Source organism: Oreochromis niloticus, unplaced genomic scaffold, assembly GCF_001858045.2.
Source record: "Oreochromis niloticus isolate F11D_XX unplaced genomic scaffold, O_niloticus_UMD_NMBU tig00000486_pilon, whole genome shotgun sequence".
Classification (NCBI taxonomy): domain Eukaryota; kingdom Metazoa; phylum Chordata; class Actinopteri; order Cichliformes; family Cichlidae; genus Oreochromis; species Oreochromis niloticus.
Window position 1 is genome coordinate 82107 of NW_020327179.1, and position 9067 is coordinate 91173.

At 35.3% G+C, this 9067-nt stretch overlaps 1 long non-coding RNA gene across 1 annotated transcript; it reads left to right on the top strand.

The window, feature by feature from the left end:
* The first annotated feature begins 4419 nt into the window (after positions 1-4419).
* Positions 4420-8202, top strand: LOC112844620 (uncharacterized). Its single transcript, XR_003217359.1, has 4 exons — positions 4420-4580; positions 5607-5638; positions 6825-6851; positions 8077-8202. It is a non-coding gene; the product is annotated as an uncharacterized LOC112844620 (long non-coding RNA).
* Positions 8203-9067: the final 865 nt, after the last annotated feature.

Sequence of the window (9067 nt, forward strand, 5' to 3'; positions counted from 1 at the left end):
AAATGCAAATTTTTCTAGTTATTATTATTATTCTTCAAGTTGCTTCCGTACGTTTTTCGCCGTAGAACTACTTCCACAATTTTTGTGCTATTTTCACCGTTCAAATTTTAAACTATTCTGCTATTTTTGCTCTTTCCGGCAATGACTTTTGGTATTTTCTGCTATTATACTTTTTAAAATATTACGTTTTTTTCCTTTAATTTGTCCCATTGAAATGAATGGGAAACTTCCGCAATTCTGCTAAAATTTACTCTTTTTTGAAACTTAACTACTTTCTGATACTTTCGCCTAGAACAACCATTCAAACTTTAAAATGTTCACAAATTATTGGGCTATTCATTAATGATTCAGCTTTTTCATATCTGTTACCATTTTCATCTTATCCCTCTTTAAGTTTTGAGTTGCAAAATTGTGATTTTTCACAAAATACATGCGTTGTTATGGTTGCTATGCAGTTGGTTCTAAGTGAGCCACTGTACCTTTGGCAATTTTCTCTTCATGTCCGAACAACTTCTTGCTACTTGCTCAATTTTCACTCAACTTCCACAAATTATACATCAAAACGTAGGTATTTTTGCTGGCTTTCAGAAAATGTCACTATCATGGTTGTGAGATTTATAGAAGTTTGGCAAATCTCCTCAGACCAACACAAACTCTCATTACAGAAACTCTTGATTTCTGTAATGAGAGGCATTTTCGAATCGCCATATCTCCTTAAAGAAGCAAAGTTAAGACATGAGGCTTGTCCCAGTATATCTTCAGACACTCCTGACGCTCACAATTCAAGAATTTTTTTATCACCTATTACCACTTGGCCATGAATTACGTTTGTTTGAGGGTAGGAAATTTGTCCCTCGCTCAGATTTCTTTAGCTTTCAAACTCTGGAAATGAACCACTTTTTTCTCTCGTCATATCTTTTTGATGGATTTCCACAGAGACCTAAAAATTTCCACAACTGTTCACCAAAGCCTGCTGTCTCTTACGGTGAAAGAATTATATCGATACTCCAAATAGATTTAGAGTTAGAAAGCGTTGTTTGAGGGCAAGTCAAGGCAGTTTTCGCTTGCCTCTACTCAGTTATGGTGCATTACAAGTCAAATATCTTTAATAATTCATATTTTAATGATAAATTGTCAACACTTTAAGATTCCCCCATCTCTTCTGAACAAAACGGTGTAAGAATGACCGTTCTAGCCCCTACGGTTAGGAAATTATGGTCATTTGTTTGAGAGGAATCCTCACTATGAGAAATACACTGCAGAAATCCTGTCTCTCTCTGTGCTGAGTGTGTGTACAAACGGCTGCACCTGTTTTGGCGGGAAAAAGTACACAGCCTCTCTGATTGGTGGATTCAAATTTAGCAGCTCCCAGGCTGCTTGACTGACCTAGAAAGTTTCTTCTCTGTCCCTCTGTGAGTGTGTGAATGTGTCTGTGAGTGTGTGTGATTGTGTGTGTGTGTGTGTGTGTGTGTGTGTGTGTGTGTGTGTGACAGCAAGAGAGAGAGAGAGAGAGAGAGAGAGAGAGAGAAAGCCTTTTTATGGGATACTCTCATTGTAAGATTCAAATTCAATATATTTAGACTGGTTGACTGAATTGGATCTTGTGTGTGTGTGTCTCTCTGTGCATGTGTGTTTCCATATGTGTCCATATTTGTGATTGTGTGGCTGTTATATTTTTTTGCCAATTTTTTTGATTGAACAAGTATATTTGAGAGACCCTTATCATGTTCACCATTTTTTCAGCTGTCCATTTTGCTTTTCCAATTTTTCTATTTAAGTTATTACTGTTGTGCTACGTCATAGCATTTCTGCTGCTTTTCAACATTTCTGCTAAATCATACTATTTCTGCTATTTTATAAGATTTGTGCTAAATACAGCATTTCTTCTAAATCATACTATTTCTGCTATTTTATAAGATTTGTGCTAAACATAGTATTTCTGCCAAATATAGTATTTCTGATTAATTATAGTTTTTCTACCAAATCATAGTACAGTATTTCTGCTTTTTATAGGATTTGTGCTTAATATAGTATTTCTGCTAAATTATAGTATTTTTGCTTTTTATAGTATTTGTGCTAAAACATAGTATTTCTACTAAATTTAGTATTTATGCTTAATCATACTATTTCTATATATTTCTGCCAGGTCCCCAGGCAGCCAATCCTCTGTGAGGTCTGAGACATTCAAATTTACAAATCAGGGCCTGCAGGTCTTCCCAGCCAGCCAATCATATCTGAGGGCTGAGGCATTCAAATTTGCATATTGGGGCCTTCATGGCTTGTAAGCCAAACAGTCATCCATGTCATATATCTCTAAAAATTCATGTTTTTATTTTAAATAGACAAAACATAATGATTCCCACATCTGTTCTGAACAAAACAGTATAAGAATGACCGCTCTAGCCCCTATGGTTAGGAAATTACAGCCATTTGTTTGAGGGGAATCCTCAATATGAGAAATCAACAGCAAGAACCAGTCTCTCTCTCTCTCTGTTCCTGCATGTGTGTAAGAGTGCACCTGTTTTGGTGGGAGAAAGTACACAGCCTCTCTGATTGGTGGATTCAAATTTAGCAGCTCCAGGCTTTTTGACCGACCTAGAAACATACAGGAAACACTGTATGTACAGCCCCTGTTTGTTCACTTGCTGCTGCTGCTGCGTGTGTGTGTGTGTGTGTGTGTGACAGAGAGAGAGAGAGAGAGAGAGAGAGAAAGCCTTTTTATGGGGTCATCTCATTGTAAGATTCAAATTCAATATATTTAGACTGGTTGACTGAATTTGATCCTGTGTGTGTCTCTGTGCATGTGTGTTTCCATATGTGTCCATATTTGTGATTGTGTGACTGTTATACTTTTTTCCTGATTTTTTTTTTCATTTAACAATTACATTTGAGGGACCCTTTGTTCAGCATTTTTTCAGCTGTCCATTTTGCTTTTCCATTTTTTCTATTTAAGTTATTACTATTGTGCTAACTCATAGCATTTCTGCTGCTTTTCAGCATTTCTGCTATTTCATAAGATTTGTGCTAAATACTGCATTTCTGCTAAATCATACAATTTCTGCTCTTTTATGAGGCTTGTGCTAAATACTGTATTTCTGCTAAATCATACAATTTTTGCTATTTTATAAGATTTGTGCAAAATACAGCATTTCTGCTAAATCATACTATTTCTGCTATTTTATAAGATTTGTGCAAAATATAGTATTTCTGCTGCCAAATATAGTATTTTTGATTAATTATAGTTTTTCTACCAAATCATAGTACAGTATTTCTACTTTTTATAGGATTTGTACTTAATATAGTATTTCTGCTTAATTATAGTATTCCTGCCATTTTATAGTATTTGTGCTAAAACATAGTATTTCTACTAAATGCAGTATTTCTGGGTAATCATAGTATTTCTATATATTTCTGCCAGCTCCCCAGGGAGTTAATCCTCTGTGAGCACTGTAATATTCAAATTTACATATGAGGACCTGCACGATTTCACAACCAGCCAATCATTAAAATTTGCATTTTGATGCCTTTTTGGCTCCTAAGCCAACCAATCATCTAGGTCATATATCTCTAATAATTCATAATTTTATTTTAAATACATAACACTTAAAGATTCCCCCATCTCTTCTGAACAAAACGGTCTAAGAATGACAGTTGTAGCCCCTATGGTTATGAAATTATGGCTGAAGCGTATATCTCTCTCTCTCTCTCTGTTACTGTGTTGTGTTGTGTGTGTGTGTGTGTGTGTAAAAGCCACCCCTGCACTAATTACTGATAGTTCAGAACAAGTCTTTGTGTATTAACAGGTTTCCACTCTATGAAACCGATTTTCTTACAAATATGATTTTTACATTAACATGTGGTTTCAGAAAGTGTAACTGTTAAAGCTATAGTTTAGATGGTTGTCTTTAAAACTTTCACTGAAGAGTCTTGTTGGAGACAGCCACAGCTTTATCTCACTGTAGTTGTCCACACTGTAGCTTTACCGCACTGTGGGTGAACAAGTGGGTGCAAGTCCATTTAGGTCAGAATTTGATATTTGATATTTGATATACCTTTATTAGTCCCACAAGGGGGAGTTTATATGATTACAACCATTATGATTTAGAAAAAAAGAAATAAATGTGCAATGAACATTTCAGGGGTCACTGTTAAAAAGTCTCATGGCAGTGGGGTTAAAGGACCTCCTGAACCTCTTGAGTCCTGCAGAGCAGTGAGATGAGCCTCTGCAGCTCCTACTGTCCTGAAGACTGTTCTTATTACTGCAGTCAGTTACATAAATCTATCATAATACAGTACATTTAACATAATGACCTTATGTTTATTTATGTCTTTTAACCATTATTTCAAATTCAAAGAATCCTGTTTGAAACATTTATTAAACTTATAGAATTAAATTTCTGGTAGTTGTTTTTTGTTGCAATAAAATCTAGCATATTAATATTTAAATGTACATATATTTTTCACGTTTTCAATGCCAATTTTGTGTAATGGCAAAGTTTCCCACTACCCGTGAATGCCTCTTTTTTTACGTCTACGGCTGTCTACTGAATCTCCGCCCACTCTCTGCCTGATCGCTGCCGGTAAGCGCTGCCTCTCTGTCTCTCTTCTCTGAAATAAATGTGTATAAGCTGTTTGAGTGATTTACCGAGTTGTTGTTAGTGACTTATAAAGCCAGTCGACGTATAAGTCATGTTAAAGTAACACAATGGCTGCTTTTTGAGTGAAACGTTGTAATTTTAGTATTTAAAAGGAGTGTTTGGTATGCTAGCCCTAACAACCTAAGCGCTAACGCCTAGCCTAGCTCCTGTAGGCCTAGTGTGAAATTAATATGGTTCATTTAATTGTTTAATACAGTTATTGTATTGTATTTGGTTCATTCGGTGTGTTAGTGTTTCTGAGTCTCTTAGGGAATCTGAAGTTAGTTCTCCTCTTCACAAATCAGTCAGTTAAAACGGCCTCATTCTTTAGGTTATAAGGTAATGAGCCGCCATTTTAGAACCACTGATTAGCTGCTGAAGCAGCAGTGTCGACTTCAAAGGAGCCATTTTACCGCCTCTGACTGAAGGCCGGGAGAAAAAGAGTCACGTGCCTGTGCGGGTGTGTCTGTGTTGTGGGTTAATTAACAGAAGGAAGAGAGAGAATGAGGATAAAACACATAATATAAGAATAATAAGATTTCTTAACAAGAAGTTTTTTTTTTAATTAATCAATTTTAGTTTTTTAGTTAAATTTTAAGAAGTATTCAACAAACACTTGTTTGTGCAGGTTGGTTGGTTTTTAAGTAAAACCTACACCTGCAGCTCTGTTTAACTTCTCACTTTGTGAAAAATTGATAACATATAAAAAAGGCCACCTTCAAATAAATAAAATGCAGCAGTCCACCATTAATATTAATATGATATGTAGATATTTAAAACAACAGCATATTAAATAAAACTAAATGACACTGTGTGCAGGTGATAATATTTTGGGGAAGAATTTGAATGCAGACCAACTCAAATGTTGAAGCCTACAAATATATCACCCAAGCTTTCATTTATGATTGTTCATGCTTTTAAATTGTGATGTCACAATTTGTATTTTGTGCTTTGTCTTTTGTTACACAGAGTGAAAGAGATCTTTGGTTTTGCCTTTGCTGGTAAGTAAACAGTGATTGTAACTGAAGCAGTATGAACCTGGCATTGCGTAGCACGTTTGACGACTTGCATACAGTAGTTTGACTTTTTGTGATATGTTTCCATTTACTGATTGGCAAAAACACAGGATTTGTGACCTGTAGCAGCAAAGCCCTCACACAGGACCCCTCTGACTTTCCCTGAAAATGTCCCTGAAGTTTAATAGCCCATTTATGTATGATTTAAATTTCTTATGGCTTATCAAATCCAAACATAGTTAAATGTCAGATGTCTTTATACGGTGGTTCATTTTCTCCTTATGTTTGTGGATTTAAGTAGCAGACAAAACAATGAAAGTGTTTTAGGGGAGTCAGTATAAGTGGTTGCTCAAACACTTAAGAGCTGCACAGGTATTGATTTATATTGTCTCTCAAATTCTGCTGATGTATTACATTAAAGTCAGAACACTGTAGAAGTATTTTGCCTCACTCGGTATAAGTAATAGCTTTAACAGTTAAGCAATAATAAAAACGAAGAGAACCAGAGGTGTGAGTGGACATTGTTAGGTACATTACAGCCAGTGTGTCCAATTGGTTTATTACTTATTTAGTGAATATAATGTGTTTTAAAATTAAATAGAAAGGTTGCCAAAAGGTACACTGCAAATTCATAAATATTCCTAGCAACGGGTACAATGAAAGGACTTTGTAGTGTAATATTTTAAGACATTTAATTTTAATTACAAAACATGGTGCACCTCTGCTATTGTAACATGTTAATATTTAAATGTATTTTAAGATTTACATATTCATGTCAGACATGAGGTTTTCTGTTGCTTCTGATTTATATAATTACTTTGTATCTTACAAGTTTTGGTTTTCACACTTTATTAGCACTGACTTGTGGTAGAAAATGTTGAAGCCACAAAGCTTCTGTGTAGGAAATATGTGGTATATCCTGCACTTGTGCCAACAAATATTGGTGGCTATTCTTTGCATTTCTGTAGTAATGAATGCTTTTATTACACATGCCATTTGAGACGCTGCAGTTCATTTATCTCCTCTTTACACTACAGTAAGCTCATAAAGCCTTAAAGTAATTGAGGATTTTACTAGTTAATTTATGTCATAGTAAATTGGATTGTGTGTGAAGAGGCTCAACAGTCTGAATCATCAAACAGTGATCTGATGAATTGTTTCCTTTCTCTAGACTGCTGATCTGATCATCTCAAGTCTGGTAAGTAAAGGTTTGTCTGATGTGCAGTGCTGGGAAATGTTTCTCATTATAGGAGATTCAGTTTAGTGCTGTGAGTCAGCACAGCTCTTGGCAATCATCAAATCCTAGAAAAGTCTATGTAAACATTTCCAGACTTACAGATCTCTCTTATCATCATACTACATTTTTAATTAGGCCCTAATGTCGGCCATGCTGATTTATTGTAGATTGAGGGGAGTGTGTATTAAACATGCCCCATATAATTTTTCATTTTGCCAAAAGTCATACTGAGTAATTATTTTTACTTTTATGTTAACGGCTCCCCAGACATTATGATATACTGTTGTACCAGGTAAGTACACACAGAAATGGGAATTTGAGACCTTTGGCATTTAGGAACGTGTGATGTGTCATAAGTTTGAGTTGAGTGCATGTGAAGTGTTTAAAGCAGGTGGTCTGAAACTGTCTGCTCTAACTTCATTGTGTGGGTTAGCTTGACCATATAATGTTTACAGCAAGTTACTGTAGCACCACATCTTGGTTTACAGACTCTGTTTGTTTTTATTGTGTTAATAGAATGCAAAAATGTCCTTAGAAATGTTCCATCATTATGTTAAACATTTTCATTCAGTTGAATCTAATAATGTACTGTACAACTCTTCAGTGTGTAATGATATACATGTTCTGTATTTTTCGGACTGTAAGGCGCACTAAATTCTAAGGCACATTAAGTCAACAAACAGATAAGTCAAACTTTATTCAACTCATTTACAATAACTCTCAACATTGTTCAGTTGTAAGACATAAAATACAGAACAATTCACTCACTTTTCAGGATTTTGTATTGATGAATGTGGATTGATCAGTTTGAACTCTGCTTCATAAGCATGGCTCTCAACAGGTGCCAGGCCCTTATACACACACACACACACACACACCATATTATGTTGAAGCACAGTACGAATTACTCTACGAGGGTGCTGACTATGGTAGCCATGCTCCGACAATACATCAAGCGGCACAGCTTTGTAGCTTACCAAAGTCTTACTAAAATATTTGACAGAATTTGGATCGCTGTGTACCACAGAAATCCAGTTTGAGGTCAGTAAGCATAACCAGAATCAATACACTAGGCACATTGTATATTTTGAGAAAATGACAGGATTGTGTGCCATTACTCTGAAGAATATGGTAAATCCAAGCATATTGGAAATATGACTAATTCCAGTCCTTTTGTGTCTTACAGGTGACCTGCTGCAGAAAACCCTCTCCCTCTATCATTATCAAGCAATTCTGTCTATCCTATCACTCTCCCAACTCTATCTAATTTGACAGCCATTCCATCTTGTATCCCTCTATCTCTACTGCTCTAATTTGACAGCCATTCTATCTTGTATCAATCTATCCCAAGCACTCTATCTCATTTTCAGAAATCCCAGTTTTCAGAAATCCCAGTTTTCAGAAATCCCAGTTTTCAGAAATCCCAGTTTTCAGAAATCCCAGTTTTCAGAAATCTAAGTCTTCAGAAATCTAAGTCTTCAGAAATCCCAGTTTTCAGAAATCCCAGTCTTCAGAAATCCAAGTTTTGAAAAATCCAAGTTTTGAAAAATCCAAGTTTTGAGAAATCCAAGTTTTGAGAAATCCAAGTTTTGAGAAATCCAAGTTTTTGGCAATTGAAGTTACCAGAACTTTGTCAATCTGTATTCAGAATTCTGAGAGATCTCTGCTCTCACTGCTCCTCCTTTCCTGTCATTAAACTCTCTCCATTCATTTTGCTGGAAAATAACAATTAGAAAGTTGAATATACAGTAGTAGAATTGCAGTACAGTAGAACTTATGGTAGAAACTACTTATAAGCCCTACATGTAGTTTTAACTTGGCATTACACTTTGAAATAAACACTGATAGTTTGGTTACAAGTGCAATTTGATAAATTAATATAACTTATATACATCTTTTTTGAGATAATTTGTAGTAAGATAATCTGGTTATTTTGTAATTCAGACTGTTATATTCACATAAATATTAAATTTGATTCAATACATTTCAAGTCTGTTTCATTGGTTATAACATTTGACTACAAGTTATACTATATTATTTAAGGACAAACCTTTTTTGTCACTCAGTGTAAGTTTCAGTTACAATTGTCATCTAGAGGCTGCCCTGAGGACCCAGACTTCTGTTTCCTGACTGCTGCAGAACATCCAGCTGAAGAATCCCATCGCCTGTCATCTGAT